Here is a 21047-nt window from a genome sequence, read left to right on the forward strand (position 1 = left end):
GATCAGAGTGAAGTATGCAAGATTTCAGAAAAACTTTAATATAGTTACATTGAAAATGGAAAAAAAACATCAAAAAATGGTAACTATGCTAACGTGTCAAAAGTTTCATATTCTACACTCCCTTTGCATCATTTAATTTAATGAATATGCCAGCAGCACATCTGAATACATATTTTCAGCTCTTCAGACAAAACATCGATACGGAAAGCTCAATGAAGATCATAATGGATGGTACAGGTAGACAGTAATGTGTAATTAAACTTTATGGCTGTGCAACGGTAGAAAAGGGATTTGGTATCTGTTGGCAGAAGCACAAAAGTTCCCATTGATCTTTTTATGTGATTATTACCTTTATCATGATGGAGTAGTTTTCATCATTCTTTCAGGCATTATCCATGTCCTCTACCATCTTGTGTATCATGGATGGGTAATGAATCTCTATGGTACCTGTAATTGATTTATAATAATTTATTGCATTCTTTCTCAGTGGTGGATAGTAAACAGCTAGTTACAGCTATTGGTACAATACAGGTCAATGTTATTATCCTTTTTAAATTTTTCCATTTGCATCTTTATTGCCATATTATTTAAGCTATAGAGGTTGCATTTGTTTTGAGGAAAAAATCATAGTTTAATATTATGCCTATAATCAAATTTATTGTTGCTTGCCCCATAGTCATGCTCGTCATCTTGAATGTAGAAGTGCACAATTTGTTCTGGTCGAAGGGCCACATTGTCAGCTTTTATCCAACCGGAGTGCCGTAGTAAAATTACAAGGGATATTGCAATCTCAGACATTCATGGCATTTCCAAAGTAGTTTGATATCCAGAACTCCCATATATCAGGAGAATGGGGTCCCCTTTTTCCCTGTTTGCACTTCAGAAAGCAAAAAACCATGTATACATCTCTCTCCATTGTATTTTGAGTTTTACTACATCCATAACCTGTAATGAAGATTTGTGTATGGTCTCTTTCTTCAGAGCCTATTCTACCAATGCCAGGGGTTCAATAGTGCATATTATTACCTTGACTGTCTTATCCTACTTCTGTAACGTAGTGACTATTGGGGTTCCACCAGGAATAAGGGAACTCCCTGTGAGTGCCACAATAAACAGGGTACACTGTGAACACAATACAATGTTGTGCCCTGGCATTAGGGAGAGGGGAGTAGGGTTCTTCTACAAGCACCTGAGGCTGATCCTTGTACTCCCTAATGTCCCTATATGGATTCTTTCACCCCGACGTCAATCACATGCCACTGCCTTCACTTGCCTTGAACACACGCACATCCAGCTGAAGCAAGGCAGGGATGGGTGAGCCCTTCCACTACCTCTAGTGATCTCCCACCCCTGTCTTCAACTCATGGAGCGCTTACCTTTCCCTGCTGGTTGTCGCGTCCTCGCCACCTCCAAGGCTCTGCTTTGCTTGCAGCAGTGTGATGAAGTAATACCTCATCATTCTGCTGCACGCTGGGCTGAGGGATGATGGGCCGCCACCCTGCTGTGCTTCACTGACCTTGCCTTCAACACATAGCTAATTTACATGCAATGCCCCTGAAGAACCTCACATGCAAATTAACTGTGTGTAGTAGCCGAAGCGACATGACCTGGCCCCTCTGCTGTGGCTGTGACTGGGGCCTGGTGAAGAGGGGTGCCCGTCCTGGGGCTTAATAAAGCTAAGTAATTACCTCAAGCCTTGGCCAAGCCCCTCTCTTCTCCAGGCCCCATACACCAGTTATAGTTGTCATGCCCTGATGGCAGCCCTGCCCACCACTGCAGTAATACAACACAAGGGAAGGAGACAGATGGTGAAATAGACACCAAAAGGAAAACACTCCAAGCAACTCAAATGTAGTTAATGCTACAGCTGTAATTATCATGAAACATCAGCTTCTTCCAGAGACAGTCTCCTTCCATTCCAAAGTGGACAGCTTAGATATGAGTGGCTAAGCTATAACTGCCATCAGATGTTATGACACATGACTACGTGACTATTTATAGTGAAGGGGAGTGGTCACAAAGAGCTGCACCTGAGATTAAGGCTCCAAAGGATCGCCAGATAGGAAAAAGTACTTAACCCATACCCCTCCAAAGAAAGCAAATACATTTAAACATAAGCTGCAGACCTGTGCACAACAAGGCGCTGTGACCTTCTGGTCCCAGACTCCCCAGAGATCCTCCCAGAGTGGGGGGACACGCATGACATCTGCATTGCCCACCTCTCCTATTCTCTCAGGCATGAGCAGATACAAACAAGAATGCCTGGGACCAGATGGATGGGAGCCACACACTCTCCTTACTGGCCATATGTGCACACTGGGCTGCAGGTTGTGCATCCCTGCACAAACCGATCTCTCTATATTTGCGACTGACATAGATTTACGATTATTATAGATAGATCTGGGAAAGTAATAAATGACAACTCCTGTAATGGAGTGGAGATACTCTTGCTGTACACCTGATGGACAAGGTATATTTTCCTTTGTTTATAGAAGTGTTGGTGATTTGTGACAGAAAATTGGCATTTGGCAGTTTTTTTCTCTAGTTTTCTTTCCTCGTCAACATTAAGTGTCTATCTGTGAACTCCTCTTACTTCACCCTGCCGTTACTGGCAATTGTACAGTATATGTCTTTATTTTACCCAGCAAATGTACACCAAATCTACTTACATAATCACCAGTTTTGTCTGCTCCCCTATTCCGTCATGCACCGTGGAATTGTTTGTTGCGCAGCCGCAGTTCTAACGATGCTTCCAGCTCCTCACTGCACGCACGCATACACACACACATAAACATATAGCAGACACACATATACACACACATAGCAGATACTGAACACGTACACACACACAGCGCACATGCATGCATACACTGAAGACGGACACACACACTGCTGTATACTCACCTGTCCGGGGCCGCCGCCACTTCTGCTGTCAGCCCTTTACTGCAGTTGAATGCTTTGTGGCGCCGTAAAGCATTCAACTGCAGTAAAGCCATGACATCAACCTGCAGCGGCCACTTCATACACCAGACGCTATCACAGAGGAGTCTGTGGCACGGAGGACAGGTGAGACACTGCAGAATAGGGGGCAGAAGGGAACCAGCAGGAGCACAATGTGTCATTACTGCAGAGGACATCAGCCCCCCCCCAACAGATCTGTATGCCCCCAGCCCCCCTCACCAGATCTGTATACCCCCAGCCCCCCTCCACCAGATCTATATGCTCCCAGCCCCCCCACCAGAGGAATTATATGCCTCCAGCCCCCCCCCACCAGATCTGTATGCCTCCAGCCCCCCCCCCCCCACCAGATCTGTATGCCTCCAGCCTCCCCCACCAGATCTGTATGCCTCCAGTCCCCCCACCAGAACTGTATTCCTCCAGCCCCCCCCACCAGAACTGTATGCCTCCAGCCCCTCCCACCAGATCTGTATGCCCTCAGCCCCCCCACCAGATCTGTATACCCCCAGCCCCCCCACCAGATCAGTATGCCCCCAGCCCCCCACTAGATCTGTATGCCTCCAGCCCCCCTCAAAAGATCTGTATGCCCCTAGCCCCCCATCAGAACTGTATGCCTCCAGCCCCCCAGGACTGTGTGCTCCCAGCCCCCCCCCACCAGATCTGTATGCCCCCCCACCAGATATGTATGCCCCCAGCCCCCCCCCACCAGATCTGTATGCCCCTAGCCCCCCCCACCAGATCTGTATGCCCCTAGCCCCCCCCAACCAGATCTGTATGCCTCTAGCCCCCCCACCAGATCTGTATGCCCCCAGTCCCACTCACCACTGCTCCTGTCAGCACCACTAAGCATAGACATGGTTATTCCACCGCACTCCCGATGCGACAGCATCGGGCCTATTTCAATTTTAAAATAAAATAGTTACAAACAAAAACCATTAAATAAAGTATCTGTTGTTTCTTGGGTTAATCATACACCGACTTAGACTGCATGCACCCTGCACCAGAGCTTTGCATTTAGTGTATACACTGAACAAAATGTCAATATATACAGTGCCTTGAAAAAGTATTCATAGCCTGTAAACTTTTCCACATTTTTTTTTTACCTCAAGAGACTTGCAACAAAAGGTTATCTCACAAAGTATTGACTTAAGGTACTGTCACACATAACGAGATCGCTAGCGAGATCGCAGCTGAGTCACGGTTTTGGTGACGCAGTAGCGATACCCTTAGCGATCTCGTTATGTGTGACATCTACCAGTGATCAGGCCCCTGCTGTGAGGTCGCTAGTCGTTGCTGAATGGTCCAGGTCATTTTCTTCAAAGGCGACGTCCTGCTGGGCAGGACGCATCGCTGTGTTTGACACTGTGTGACAGGGTCACAGTGACTGCTGAGATCGTTATACAGGTCGCTACTGCGACCTGTATCGTTCCTGCATCGCTGGTAAGGTCTGACTGTGTGACATCTCACCTGCGATCTCCCAGCGACTTACCAGTGATCCCTATCAGGTCGCATCGTTTTCGGGATCGCTGGTAAGTCGGTGTGTGTGACTGGGCCTTTAGGGTGGTCCCGAATACAAATGCACAACACAATTTTCAGATTTATATTTTCAAAATATTTAGAAAACTGTTTCATTTAATATACACTTCACAGGTACGTAGTGCTGGTATATCCCATAATATCCAAACAAAAATACATTTAAAGGGGTTTTCACATAAAATCAACTTTAAAATTAACTGTGTTTAAGTTCCACAAATGGATATGATTAAAAATAAATGTTCCAATGCTGACTTATTCTTATATACCATAATATTCAGACTTTAATATGCACTATTTACCCCAAATTTTAGAGGAAAAGGGGGATGCGTGTTATAATCTGTACCTAGCTTGTTGTGGGGGGCGATGGAGCAAGGTCACAGAAGACAGGAGCAGAGTCGCCGCTGCAGGAAGCTGGCTGTGGCAGGAGTGGGGCAATCACGTGTGTATCAGGGAAATTAATATTCACTGCTCCCCACGCCCATAATCCCACCCACCTCTCAACACGAGCATCAGAGATCATAAATGACTGAAGATTTTTACTATATCAGATGCCTCTGCCGAGAGGTGGCCGAGGATATGGGTGTGGGACGCAGTGAATATTAATTTTGGATTAACATCTACTTGGCCATCAGCTGATGTCGCACCTGTAACTGGAGGTGCATGGCAGTGATGTTATGCTCTCCCCATTGCTTACATGCTTAGGTCAGTTGCCGGCATCAGGAGAAGATGCCACACATCGGAGGAGTGAAGGGAAGGTGTGTAGAATTGTTTATTTTTTTATGCGTTTTATATATACCATTTATACCAGGAAGGGGTCCAGGATGGGCAATATATATACCAGGATGGGGGGGGCATATATACCAGAATGGAGAATATACAGTGTGTCCACCCATATCCTGTCCACTGCCATTAACGAGAATGGCGGCAGCTATAGAAGTGGTGTCTAGGTATAGTAAAGTATCCATGCGCTACACAATGAAACCACCTATAGCGCCACCTAGTGGAAAACAACGGAGTTAGCATTTTTATCTCAAACGGAATGAGATAGAGAAAAAAAGTGAATTACAAAGTTAAAGGGCATCATCAATTCAATACGAATTGACACCTTGCATACAGAAATGCTATGATATGAAACCCATACCCCCCAAAACATTGAATGCTGGGGGGCACTTAGGCACTTCTGCAGATAGGTAGTGTACAGGAGAGAGGTTCTATTGTAGGGTGTCATCTTTAATTCCCTCTCCCTTTACCTGTGCACTAGTGTTTTTATGTGTATAATACATTTTGGTGTATTGGTGTCTTCTTTTAACTTTTATAATAAAAATCATAGTTTTAAGGGTAGTTTATGTATTTATGTTTATATGACCCTATTTTTCGTATACTTTTTTACAATATCAAGGGTGCCAACACTTTTGGCTATGACTGTACTGTATATAAGATTATCTCAGCACAGGAACATTCTTTTTATAAACACATCCAATTGTGTAACTTATTATTATTCCAATATCTATTAATTACAATTAACTTTAAAGGGTTTTTTCCCATGCACAAAGAGAATCTGTCACCAGGTTTTTGCTACCCCATCTGAGAGCAGCATAATGTAGAGCAGAAACCCTGATTCCAGTGATGTGTCACTTACTGGGCGGTTTGTTGTTATCTTGATAAAGTCATTGTTTTCTTTGCTGCAGATCCACCGGTTATTTGAATGTAGAGCTTTAGATCACTGCCCACAACAATGAATGGCAGATTTTTGTCCATGTAAAGTGTACATAGAAAGCTGCCAATCAGTGGTGGAGGTGGGTTATGCAGAGTTTAGGAATATGCTTGACTACCTGGCAGCAGGCCAAGTAGTCCTCTAATGATAATCTCCTGCTGATTAAACAGTTATTTTATCAAAACTACACTAAGCAGCCAAGGAAGTGACTCATCACTGGAATCAGGGTCTGTGTGCATACATTATGCTGCTCTGAGATTAGGTGGGAAAAATATGGTGACAGATTCCCTTTAAGTCTTTGGCTGTAATCTGGAAAATTATGAACACTTTTCAAAGGCACTGTACATGAAACATATCCTTAGGGCTCCATTCACCTGACAAAAGCCTGGTCTGTCCTCTAACATTTGTGCACCTTTATATTTACTGTGTTTGGGGGCTAGCAGCCTGCACTTACAGATCTGAGATAACCAGCACAAGAAAAATAATAGTATTTGTTTTCTTACAGTTACAATCAATGCCCATTTAAAGCTTACCGTATTCAGTGGCATTTGTCTGAAATATTCCTGCCAGAATTAATTGCTAGAAATACTTTCCAAAATCTACCTCTGAAAAAATACTTCATATGGTTCACTGTTGGTTGGTACAGTTAAATTACTTAAATTAGTTATTTTTTATATTAGGGCTGCTGCACAGGACACATCAACTGTGGATTAACACTAGAACTACTGAGGTAGTCATTTTGACTACTTCGCACTATGTATTTCTATTTGGTGTCACAAGTCCAGTAGTTCTAGTGTTAAATAAAATGGAAATAGTCACCGAATAGTATCCACCTTATAACCACTGACAGGAGAAAATCATTACTATCTCACTACAATGACACCTGGCAAGAGGGAATATATTAGGTAGCAAGAGAACAGCAAGTTCTTGAAGTTGAAGTATTGAAAGCATGAAAAATGGGCAAGCGTAAGGATGAATGTGACTTTGACAAGTTTCACATTGTGATGGCTCGATGACTGGGTTAGAGAACTGGGATTTGTGAGGTGTTCTGATATGATGTGCTTAGTACTTGACTAAACTGCTGAACTGACCATGGGCCATAGGTGCCAGAACCTCATTGATAGGAGTGAGTAGTGCAGCCTAGCCCATCATGTCCTGAAAGGCTTCTGAAGCACAAATTCCAGAAAAATCTTATACTAAGTGTATAAATACAAACCTGTTAGAAAGAGAAGTTTGACCCCTGTCCTCCACTGGAAGCATCTACATTGGACACGTGAGAAATGTAAGTGGTCTGGTCTGATGAATCATGTTTTGTTTTATATCATGTCAGCTGCAAGTGCATCGCTTACTTGTGGAAAAGATTGAACCAGAATGCTGTGCTATAAGAAAATTGTCTCTTCAGGGACGAAGGAGACACACTCTAGTGAAGACAATCCGACAGAAGCACTGTGACTCTATGGGAAATGTTCTTCTGGAAAACCTTGTGCTTTGACTAGAGATAAGAAAACCCGAAGTTTGGTGTTCAGTGTTCATACCAGACACAGACTTTACAAAAAAAATAGAGTTCGGATTCGAAGTTCAGGTGCTTTACGTATGAACACCACTCGTGTGAGCTTCACTGTGCTTGGGTACAGTCGGTGCTTAGCCAAGTTTGAGCCCCTTGCGGCGTTTGAATGGCTCACACTGGGGGAAACAACAAAGTGATCAGATATAGTGTGTACCCTAAAAAAAAATAATGGAAAAACTCTGCCCACCTGCCCCAGGAAATGCTCTGTTTATGGTTGGCTCCATGTGGGTGAAGACCTGAACTGCCCAATTAGTGACTTCAATTGTGGTTCAGGTGAACTCCGTGTCATAAACTGAACTTTATCTAAGGTTTGGCTACACTCGTCAAATGGAACTTCCACGGATTCGCTCATCTGTAGAGCAAACCGCAAACCTGAATGGTAATGTTCAGAGTTCGTACTGGACACCGGATGTCCAGAGCTCAAACTCGAGCATGGACGTTTTTTTAAAATAAAAAAAAAAAGTCTTTGTCCAAGTTTGGATGCTGTATGTATGCTAATAAAGTTTGTTGAAAGGCTGCAGAACAGCCAATCAACAAGCTTTACTGCATGCGGACGATGCCTGTATGATGATGTAAACAATCAAGAGAAGAAAATTATGTAGACTCTTGTCTATTTTTGATAATCCACGCAATCCTCAGCTGTCTGCTTTACCTTGACTGGTTATCAGAAATAGAGGGGATCTCTAGCCATTTTAATAAGTTATTTTTTATTAATAATAATAATAATAATCATCACTTATATAGCTCCAATTCCATAGCGCTTTACCTCAGCAACACTGTCCCTATTGGGCCTCATCTAAATTCCCTATCAGTTTGTCTTAAATAATATTTAAAAATAGTTTGGGGTTCCCCCTATTTTTGATAACCGGCCAAGGTAATGCAGATAACTGGGGGCTGGTATTATCAGGCTGGGAAGGCCCATGATTATTTTGGCCCTTCCCTGTCTATAAATAGCAGCCTGCAGCCGCACAAGAAGTGGTGTATCCATTAGATGTGCCAATTTTGGCATTTTGTCCGTCTCTTCCCGATTGCGCTAGTGCTGTGGGAATTGAGGGTAATTCTTTTGGGGTTGAAGTCAACTGTGAATTAACAGCTGGCATCAAGCCCATTGGTTATTAATGGAGCCAGCAAGTGTAGAGTTAAAAAACACTCCCGCATTCACCAATTTATTAATTAAAAAAATCCCTACACTTGTTTTGCAGACTTGTAGGTTACATTTGGATCAATGCCAGGAACGATTTTAGCAGTAAAAGCAATTAGGGCCCTACGATTTTTGCAGCATCTTTTCTGCTTAAAGAAAGTCCTAGAAAACTGACTGCAAGGAGGGCACTAGTGAGGAAGCTGTTGTAATCCAGATATTATAGCAAATGGTCTGCCATACTATTAAAGCAAGAAAACTGCTGCAGTCTGCACAGAAACTGACTGGGGGGTCTGTCTTGCTGGACAGTACAGATTTGCTTTTTTTTTTATTCAGTGCATTTTTTTTAAATGTACATGAGAGACATGCTTTTTGTGCATTACATCCATTGCATATTTAGATGAGGATACATGGTCTTGTGACAAAGTTACTTCTGTCCCCAAACATCCGGATGCCACAGAGCTGGGCCAGCATTTATAGCATTCAGGAGTGGGATTTGTTATGACAAAAGGCACAGAGAGGTGACAGTGTTAGTTGGCAGATCCACCGCATTGAGAGATCAGGCCTCTAATCCTGTTTTAGATAACATCATGTCTGGGGGCTAGAATGTTTTTGTGTTCATGTGTGTGTTTGGGAGGGAAGGGGGGATTGTTAGGCTGTATTTGTTTGTAAAGCCACTTGCTCTGTGAATAATACTTGCACTAACTTCTATTCAGGGAGTTCTACGAAACTCTGCAAAGTCCTTTCCCAAAGTGTCTTTGAAGCAAGGAGACCATTGAAAGACGTAAAGGAAGGGAGAGGGGATTAGTGTGTTCAGCAGCTGTGAATTTCAGTGGGAGGTTGATGAACTCTGAAGTCTTTGTTTAAATACAGGTTGAGGGGAAAAAAGTTATCCATCTCTGCTGAACTCCGACACATACAGGGACTGCAAACTTAACTCCAGAAGAAACAGTCTGCCAAGTGCTCCGTATACTGGACCTACATTTTGGAATATGCAAAAGATACAGCTTCAGTATACTTTAAAACATACGAACAGTTAAAAAAGAAAACCAATTATAGTGCTGAACGTAGAATTATCATTGTTCGAAATCACACTATTGGAGGATTTTACTGTTACGCCACGTTCACACAGTCAGTATGCGGTCAGTATTTCACATCAGTATTTGTGAGCCAACACCAGGAGTAGAATAATTAGGGGAAAATTATAGAAACGTGTCATCAAGTCTGCATTTTATATTCTCTCCTGATTTTGTCTTTCTTAAGGCCACTTCACACATAATGAGATTGCTAACGACATCGTTGCTACGTCACAGTTTCTGTGACAAAACATCGACTTCACCAGCAATCTCGTTATGTTTGACACGTACCAACGATCCGCCCTCTGCTGTGAAATAATTGGTCATTGCTGAATGTCTTGGGCCATTTTTTGCTCGTTGGAGTCCTGCTGGGCATACAGATGTTTGACACCTACCAACGTTCTCGTTAACGACCTAGATGAGAACTTAAAGTGTGACACGTAGGCGTGTAGTTGCGTCACAATTTTAGCGCCCACTCTGCACCGATTGGTTGGCGCTGAGAACAGTAAGCAAACACTCGGGAACGAAGGAGGGATGAATCCGGGTGTAGATGCAGCTTCAATCCGAAAAGCAAGCAAGCAACCGGGAACAAAGTATGAATCAATCCGGGTGGAGTCGCAGGTTCTATCCGAAAAGCAAGGCTCAAAAAGGGACAAAGGAGGAAGCGATACAAAGTTGCCTTCTAGGCCAGCCGCCTAATCAGAACGCAGTATTGGCCACCAATCGGAGCGGAGGGGTGTGGAAAAGGCGACGCATATGCACGCCTATGTGGCCTACAGCGTCAAACACTACGCCCCTATTCGAGGTCGGAATCGTTACATAGCTGCTGTGTGACAGGGTACCAACGAGATCGTTATACAGGTCACTGAATCGTTACTAAAGTCTTTGGGAAAATGACTGTGTGACATCTCACCAACGATCTCACCAACAACTTAACAACAATCCGGAAACTGTGACATAGTAACGATATCGTTAACTATCTCGTTATGTGTGACTGGACCTTTAGGGCAGAATTACACTTGCATATGACTCGCACGAGTGCAATGCGAGAAAATCTTGCATTGCACTCAAACCCATTTTTAAGATACTGCTGCAGCTCAGATTTGAAAGTTTTTCCTCAGCCCTAATCAGACTGAAGTAAAAATACTGTGATTGTCTGCGAGAGCAGTGTCACTCGCACCTATACAAGTGTATGGGTGCGAGAGAAACATTGGACTGCACTCGGATGTCATCCAAGTGCAGTGCGATATATGTACAAGCTGTCAGTTAAGGAGATGGGGAGATTAATCCCTCCCTCTCCTCCGCAGCTGTGATCCTATCTCAGAAATGGATCACAGTTGCATGACACTTTGTTCACGCTTGCAGCAGAGCAGGAGCCGAAGATCATTAGCATAACGCATCCGACGCTTTCACATCAGAACCGATACGCAAGTGTGACTTTACCCTTATACTGATGTAAAATACTGACCAAACACTGAATGTACGAACAGGACCTTAACCCAAAGCACGGACCGCCTGAAATGTATGCTGCGGGCTGCACTAAACTAGGTAGTGCCCTGCTTGTTGTAATTACCTGTCATCTTTAATGTGAAAGTGCTGTAAGATTCTATAACTCTCGCTCCCTCATGAAGACTATAGCCCTAGTTGAAGCAAAATGATACCTACTTCAGTACAGCCCGGAGCAGGAACCTCGAGCAGGATGTGCTGACTGTAAAAGCAAAATTCTCAGAGTTCAGTGCAGTCATTTTTCTAAATCAAAGTCCTGCACTATAATCATTTTGATTTTGAGAGTGGAGGTGTGCTTTAAGGGGAACCTGTCACCAGGATTTTCCCTTATAAACTGCGGCCACCACCAATGAGCCCTTATCTAAAACATTCCAGAATACTGTATATAAGAGCCCAGGCCGATCTGTTTAACATAAAAAAGACCTTTATTATACTCACCTGGGGGCGGTCAGGTCCAATGGGCGTCGCTGGTCTCTGGTCTGGCACCTCCTATATCCCGTGCGGCTATATATCTTCCCAGCCTATGAGGATGACACGTCCTACATCATCCAAACAGAGGCCTTCATTGTGCTCCTACGCAAGCGCACTTTGATCTACCATGCAGAAGGAAGATCAAAATATTGTAGTGTGTATGCACTGGCAGTCTTTGATCTTTCCCCGTGCCTGCGTATTACAGTACTCTGCGTTAAGCAAGGCAGATCAAAGTGCACCTGCGCAGGATTGCAATGGATGCCTCTGTGTGGATGATGTAGGATGCATCATCCACACAGAGCTATGAAAGAGGACGGCAATTGGAAGGAAGATAGGAGGCACCGGACCAGACATCAGCGATGCCCATCAAACCCAACTGCCCCCCAGATGAGTATAATAAAGGTATTTTTTTATTACATTATACAGTGCGGCCTGAGCACGTACATGCACAATTTTTGAATGCTGTATATAAGGGCTCACTGGTGGGCGCAGGTTATAAGGTAAAATCCTGGTGAGAGATTCCCTTTAAATATACTGTAGTTGTGAATAATAGCTTGCATTTTATTAAGGTAATTTTGCACAACGTTTGAGTATTTCAAGAGAAATTTACTTCAGGAAAAAAAGTCTACAAGTGCAAAAAAAACTGCAGCATTTCATAAAGTGGTTTTCTTTAAAAGGTTTTCAAATCAGTCTTTCAACTTACTGTTTTGAAGCCTTCTTTCTTGACATTTTTTGGTTTTGAGCGAAATCCACAAGAAATCCATCTCAAAGAAGTAACGTCCCTTAAATTTTCTCCAGCAAGTTTCAAAACTCATGAAAAAGTCTCAAAAAGCAAATGAACTTGTGAACAACTGTACAAATTGTGGAACAATTTCACAAAAATGTTCCTCAACATAAAAATGCAATGGGTTTGAACATGGTGGTCTATGTGTGCAGCTCCTTTATGGGGTTAATCTGCAGATTAATAGCATTTTAAACCTGCCCTGCTCCTGCACATTGAATCCCGCTGCATGGTCTAAAATGTCTTCCGTCAGTGTCACATTGCCAGGTTTAATGTATTACAATGCTTTTGTGTTGGAATACATTATGCCAGTGATCTGAGTAATAAAAGTTAATGTCACAAGTAAAAAAAAAGTGGAAAATAAAAATATTTTTAACAAATCATAAAATAAAGAATTAAAAAAAGTTATACCAATAAATACATATATTTATGTAAAAAACAAAAATAAAAAAAAGTACACATTTGGTATCGCCATGTCCATTACAACCCGATCTATAAAACTGTCACATTATTTAACCTCTTCAATGAGCACCTTAAAAAATATAAATAAAAAATGTGGCAAAAACTATGCTTTTTCATCATACTGATGAAAAAAGTAAGATAATCTGCAATCAAAAAGTTGCATGTAAATAAAAATGGTATCACTAAAAACTTCATCTTGTCCCGCAAAAAAAAAAACCTTACTCAGCTACGGTAAGTGAGAGGAAAGATAAAAAGGCTATAGCTCTCACAACAGAGAGATGCAAAAACAATAGTTTTTTTCATAAAATTGTTTTTGTATAACTGTGGCATCACTGTAACTGTACTGACCCAAAGCCTAAAGCCGCCTTATCACTTAAACCACATGGTGAACTGTGTAAACAAAAAGCAAAAAAAAAACAATTCATGAATTGCTGTTTCATGTTCATTTTGCCTCCCAAAATTCGGAATAGAAAGCAATCAAAAACATTATGTGCCCGAAATTAGTACCAATAAAAATATCACAGCATCCCACAAGAAAACAAGCCGTCACATGACTCTGTGGGCAGAAATATAAAAACATGACAGTTTTGGTGATGGAAAAATGTCTTTGTAATAAAAACCAACTATATGATATATATATATATATATATATAATATATATATATATATATATATATATATATATATATGTATATATATATATATATATATATATATATATATATATATATACATATAATTTATATTTATTTATATATCTGCAATCTCAGCGATGCAAAAAATAAAGCCATCTTATCACATGGTGAATGACATAAAAAGATAGAAAGGAAAAAAAAAATGCACGGTTTCGCTGCGCTGCTCAGAAAGGTAGTGATAAGGTTATTTGGGATGTAGATTTATTAATTTACATGCCACTACGCGTTTCGGGGGTACAACCTCCCCCTTCCTCAGGTAGCCTGGCTTTTCCTTTGCATCCTTATCTCCCTATGGGAGCTCACGGGGCTGCTGCAGCCAGAACCAGGATCGTACTATCCGTTTGAATCTAACACCAGGGGCTGGGGAATCACCGCATCTGTGATCACGGGACCATCCGACCCGGAGGAGGAGCTGCTATCAGACGCCGGTCCGGCGGCTGCACACTGCACGTGGAAACCCCGATCGTGTGAGCAGAGTCCTGCGGAGTCAGGAGGACTGGATCCCTGCTGACAAGGAGCGGTGAACTTGCGATCCCCCTTCAATACCACTATCAGTGTTGTACCTGACGTACAACACTATCAGGTGAGTGTGCACCTCACATTGTACATACCTCGGTACATTAAGATCCCACACAGGAGCGCCCTCTCTCTCTTTTTTCATAAAAAGATAGAAGCAATTCTTGTCCTGCTGTTGAACTGTCTATTCTGCCTTCCAAAGTTCACAGTAAGATGCGGAACACATTTATCCTGCACTCTACGATAAGCACTTACAATGGAGTTTAGGTGTAAATCTCTGTAAGGCCCCCTTCACACATCAGTGAAAAACAGACACGTTTTTCACTGACGTGATAAAGGTGCACATGACCCTCCGTGTGCCGAATTTTGGCACACGTGTGATCTCCGTATGCTATTCGTGATAATACACGGAGATCAGGCACTTATACTCACCTGTCTCCATGAGGCTGAAGTCTCCCGTGATGCTGTGTCTGGGCACCTCTGTCTCCCCTCTGCTGCTGCTTTCAGGTCAGCTGTACAGTGCATATGCAGGAGCACAATTAGCCAACCAGGAAGCAGGGGATAGCAGCAACTAGAGACAGCATCGCTGGAGACGGGTGGGTTAGAAAGGTTTTTATGTTAAATGTACGTGTTTTCTCCGGTACGAGTTTCATGGACCACACCATAGTGTGGTCCGTGGAACATTAGTGATGCCAGAAAAAAACGGACTTGTCTCCGGGTGGGAAAAACAGACATGCATGTACGCTGCATGGAAACAAAGCAGTGAGAAATCACTGATGTGTGCACAGACCCATTGATTTTATGTATGTCTGTGACATACGTAAAAACTGTAACATACGTACCAGAATCACTGACGTGTGAAGGGGGCCTAATACATGATTCACATGAAACGCCCAACAGGACATTCACTATAATGAGGAAGAGGGAGTCATTTTGCATTTTCTCTGGCCTATATATCGGCAGTGCTGCTTGTTTCTGAAAAACATCCATGGAGTCAAAATCGTCACTACATAAATAGATGAATTCACAGAGGGGAGTCATTTTGAAAAAGGGGACACTTGAGGGGGATTCTGTTCTTCTGCAAAGTATTCCAGGAAATTCTGTGCTCCAAGAGTTAAATAGCTCACCTTTCCTTCTGAGTTTTGCTGTGTGGCTAAACAGTCCTGTACAGCCACATGTGGGATGTTGCCACATTCAGCAGAAATTGTGTGACAAAATTTGATGCCATTTTTATCCATTTCCACATGTGAAATGTAAAATCTGGGGCTAAAACTAATTTTTTGTTGTAAAAATGTAATTATTTTTTCTTCACCTGGGTCAATATAATCACTGCACGCCTAGATGAATTCATTTTGGGGTGTAGTTTGTAAAGTGGAGTCACTTATGGGGGAGCGTATGCTTTTCTGGCACCTCAGAGGCTCTACTAATATGACAACCAAACCAAACAATTCCAGCAAAATCTGCATTCTAATAGAGCACTTCTTCCCTTTTTAGCTTTGCACTGTGCTTTGAAAATAGTTTTCGACCACATATGGGGTATTGGCATACTCGGGAGTAATTGCACAAAAAATTGTACTGTACATTTTCTCCTGTTACCCTAACGAAAATGAAGAATTTGGGACAAAAGCAACATGTTTGTGGTAAAAATTACTTTTTTAATTTTCATAGCTCAATGTTATAACATTTTGTGAAGCACCTGTAGGTTCAAAATGCTCACCACACCTCTAAATAAATTCCTTGAGGGGTGTAGTTTCCAAAATTGGGTCAATTGTGGGTTTTTTTTAAGCACCTCAGGAGGTCTGCAGATGCGACATGGCACTCGCTATCTATTCCAGTCAATTTTGTGCTGCAAAAGACAAATGGTTCTCCTTTCCTTTCGAGCCATGCTGTGCGCCTAAACAGTAGTTTTCCTCCACATATGGGGTATGGGTGTATTTGGAAGAAATTGCACAACAAACGGAACTGGCCATTATCTCCTGTTAACCTTGTGAAAATGAAAATTTGCTTTAATTACTGTGAAGTACCTAAATGGTTAATAAACTTCTCGAATGTGGTTTTGAGCACTTTGAGGGCACAGTTTTTTAAATGGTGTCACTTTTGGGTATTTCCTGTCCCTACCAAAATTGGTTTTGTAAATTTTGTTGGAAAAGTTAGTAATTGCTGATAATTAGTGATGAGCGAACCCAAACTGTAAAGTTCAGGGTCCGTACCGAACACATAGTATTCGTGCACACGATCCCGAACACGAGTTTTCCTTTTACCTGGGAGGCTTGTGTTACAGTTTGGGTCCAGTTTGGCTCCAGGGGCTGTGAAAAAAAAAAAAAAAAAAAGCACATTAGTAAAAATATTATAATTATACTTACAGGTCCCACAACGCTTCCTGCAGACATGCTCAGCCACTGTCTCCCAGCCACTTCTGCTTCTGGGTCCAATGATTAACTTTCGGTGGTATTGACTGCACTGCTCATCACTCGACAGTTTTCGGCTTTTTTCCTCTGTGTTCGCGGTGACGTCAGGGTTCACCCGAGTAAATGAGCCATGAACTCGATTGAACTTTGACTGTCACTGTGCGAGTCTCACATCGGTATCACCCGACACGGCATACACTCCTTACAGGAGCGGGTCGGCTGCATGTATTTCCATGCAGCTGAGGTGCTCCTGTCAGGAGAGTGTGTGCCGTGCTGGGTAATACCGATGCGAGACTCGCAGGAGTCATACGCAAGCCTCAGCTGTGCACTCGGGTGAAGGCTCTGACTGAACTGAGTCTGTGTGAGCAGAACTGTGATTGTCTTCTTGCACAGATGTAACAGAGCTGAAGATGCTCGCCCACCCAACTTTTTTTTGGGTAATAAAGATGGAGTCTTAAATGTCTTCTGTTTTATTTCTAATAAAATATTTTTTTCTCTGTGTTGTTGTTTTTCTTTTGTTAAAATAACAAACAATCACAGACGCTGTCACAGAGTGGGCATCTGTGGTTTAATGCTGGAGTAACCTGAAAGCAGCCCATACATTCTAGCATCTAGGATATATATGGGCAGATTCCAGGCTACTCCAACAGCCAATCACAGACGCCCTTTCTGCGTCACAGCATCTGAGATTGGCTGTTGGGTCCCTCACACACATAGTAGTATATAAATGAATAACTTAAAAAAATGACGTAGTGCTCCGCGGGATTTTTGATTCTCAGTGCAGACAAAGCGGATGGCTACGGGCTGCCACCCCCATCTGCCTGGCTTTACCATGGCTGGCAATCAAAATACAGGGAAGCCCATTTATATATAATAAATATATATATATATATATATATATAAGAAAGAAAGAGGTAAGAGTCCCGGTGCACCACCTACTCCGCGTGTTACTACACGTTCAGCTACTTGAGCCCCACTGAGACATGGAGGGGATCATGGTGCAGACTTGCAGTGAAGACCAAGATAAATCCAAAGGAGAAAGTCGCACTCCAGATGATCACCATATCACTCCGTCTTTATTGCAGGGGAAACATGAAGGTACAAGCGGTGGGGAGGGTGAGACAAGCCATACAACGCCGGACGACGGCGTGCCGTTTCGCTAGAACTTAGCTTCCACGGGTCCAGTGCAAACTGCCATGCAGCACCGCCCTTTTAACACAAATGGTGCGGGTACTGCATTAGCAGAGTGATTTAAAATGCAAATGCAAGTATACAATTAGTAGCCGCAAAAAGCAGGTGAAGACTTCAAGGGTATTAACATATCACAGTCTAATACACATATCTCTCAAAATACAATAATATACAAAAGGCGGACAGAATCACAATCCCTACAAGAACAGAACAAAATTCTGATGTACAGTACAGCGAGCACAAAAACAGTAGAAATTATTTTAAATTAGTGAAAAAAAACTAGGACTGTGAACGAGTGCCGCGAGGCCTCAGAATTGTGAAACAGATTTCTTTTTATCAGGACGATGTTATTTTTAAACAAGAATGGGATAAGGTATTACAGGAGAGTTCTATGAGATTCCTGCAGATTGTATTGGCAAAGAATGAGGAAGAGCATAAGATCACCACTGAGCTGCTGGACCTAAGAAAGGAATTGGAAAACCGCATTACTGAGGAGGCTTGGGGGTCTTTTCTGACTAAATTGGATAAAAAATTAATACCACTGCAGGCGCAAATAAAGGAAAGGAAGAGAGAGAAATACATTAGAGATAAAATGGACTATGACAACCAGCAAGTTTTTTCTTGGAACAAATCCCGATCTTCAGCCTATAATTTTAAAAGATCTTCTCATAAATATTCAAATAAATATGTTAATAAAGAAAAAGAACACTTGGACCACACACTCCGACTCCAGTGGGGGGAGGAGCTCGTGGTCAGGCATAAAAAACCAACGCCTGCGGCTGCTTCTCGGGCTCCGCTCTCGTCTGCCCCCCCTCTGGGAGGCGAGTTAGGAGGGGTGGCAGACGAGGGCGGAGAGGGGACCCTCAATCCTAGGAAGCGGAAACAGGTCTCTTGAGGGCTTAATAGATGTTCACAGTCTAAATGTATCTCTGGATTTGTTGCCAGTTGGTAAGCAAATGAATGCATCGAATAACACAGTGTTTAACTTGACTTCTTTCCCCCTTACAGCTGACATGTACTCTGTACTCAGAAAAGGCTTGAATTTTTGCCTTCCTGAAGAGTTCAACCTTACAGATTTTCGTATAGACCTATATAAGGGTTGCAGGAAACTACACCTAAAAAAGTATTACAGCACTCAGAAAAAGAGTGTTCAATCAGGAGCTATAGGTGAGCAACAATGTAGGGTTGGCCCCCTTGGCTTCTTTGGAGGCCAGGGGAGCACACCCTCCCTAGAACAGGACGTACGCTTACTTCTTAGCCTAAATAACCCAGACCTTACCCCGACTGATTTAATGGACGACATTGACCCTGACTGTACTGTATCTACCCCTTTTAAAAAAGGTTTAAAATCTACTTTTTTCCCTCCACTGACTCCAGGTAACAGTGTGGATTTATTCCAGGAATTAGTGACCAGAGACCTGGAAGCCCTTAAATATATACCATCTGTAAAAAACTTGTCTAATAACGAATCTAAGGCGCTTAGGTTGTTGCAGAATAATCGTGATTTAATTATCAGAAGGGCTGATAAGGGCGGTGCGGTGGTTCTGCTGTCAAAAAAATCCTATCAAGTGGAGTCTGAAAGACAGCTAAATAATGCCAGTGTGTATAGGAAATTACCCAGTGATCCTACTTGGACTTATGTGAAGCAATTAAGAAGCTTCCTATTCAAATGGCTGAATAACAATATCTTAACAAAAAATACTGCTGAAGAGCTTTTGCCAATTTTTCCACAAAAAGCACACTGGTATTATTTACCTAAAATACATAAGAGCTTGTCCTCCCCCCCCCCGGCCGCCCCATAGTCTTGGGGATGGGATCCCTGACTGAACCCCTTTCCCAGTATCTTGAATGGTTGCTGAAGCCTGTGTCTAAAATGATTCTCTCTTACATAAGAGATACGGATGATTTTATGGAAATGCTAAATAATTTTCAATGGTAGGACGGGTTCCAACTGGTTTCGCTGGACATTGAGAGTCTGTACACCCGGATCCCTCAAGATCTGGGTGTGCAGACTGTCAAAGAAGTCCTGATAAAATTTGGGCAGGATCCTTCCCTGGTGGCATTTGTGGCAGAAGCATTTGACTTTGTATTGAGTCATAATGCTTTTACCTTTGGAGAACAATGGTATTTGCAGTGCGGGGGTACCGCAATGGGTACCCCCGCAGCTTGCATTTTCGCAAACCTTTACCTAGCAGCTTTAGAGGATAAACTAATATATAGTCTTGGTAATCCATTCCTTAGACATATAAAGATGTACGCAAGATATGTGGATGATGTATTTCTGGTATGGGATGGTACAGAATCAGAGTTTGAGTGGTTTGTCACTTATCTGAATACCACTAATGCTTTTAATATGCTATTCACTAGTCAGTTTGGCGGCCAGGAACTTGTTTTCCTGGACGTTAAACTGACAGTGAATGACGGGACCATCCTTAGGGAGGTCCACAGAAAACCTACAGCCGTTAATAATTTGCTGCATTTTAATAGCGCTCATCCTTCCCATACCAGAACTTCTCTCCCATATAGTCAGTTCTTGCGTTTAAAACGTATTAATAATGATCCTCGCAAATTTGAAGAGCAAGCCTCTGATTTAAAGGCACGCTTACTTGAACGAGGTTATCCCTCTAGGATCATAGAAGCTGCTTTAGACAGGACTGTGATGGCAACGAATGATCATGATAGACCTCGCAAATTTTTTTTAAAAAAAATACCAGGAAAAATGCCGCATAATGCCGCCGGGGATAGGTGCACCTTCAATTTCAAATACAATTCTATGTTTGACATTGTGAGATCCAGCATAAAGAGACACTGGCATTTGTTGAAAAACGATAAAGACCTTAGAGACCTGGTTAAAGAGGGTCCCTTGGTATCTTACAGAAGAGGCCATAATTTAGGCGACCTTTTGGTAAAAAATAGATTTGTGCCGACAAAGGAAAAGACATGGTTCGACAAGAAAAAAATTAAGGGTAATTTTAGATGTGGGAATTGTCCTTTCTGTTCGGCCCATAAAACGGGGGATGTAATAAAA

Source organism: Anomaloglossus baeobatrachus, chromosome 5 (assembly GCF_048569485.1).
Source record: "Anomaloglossus baeobatrachus isolate aAnoBae1 chromosome 5, aAnoBae1.hap1, whole genome shotgun sequence".
NCBI lineage: Eukaryota > Metazoa > Chordata > Amphibia > Anura > Aromobatidae > Anomaloglossus > Anomaloglossus baeobatrachus.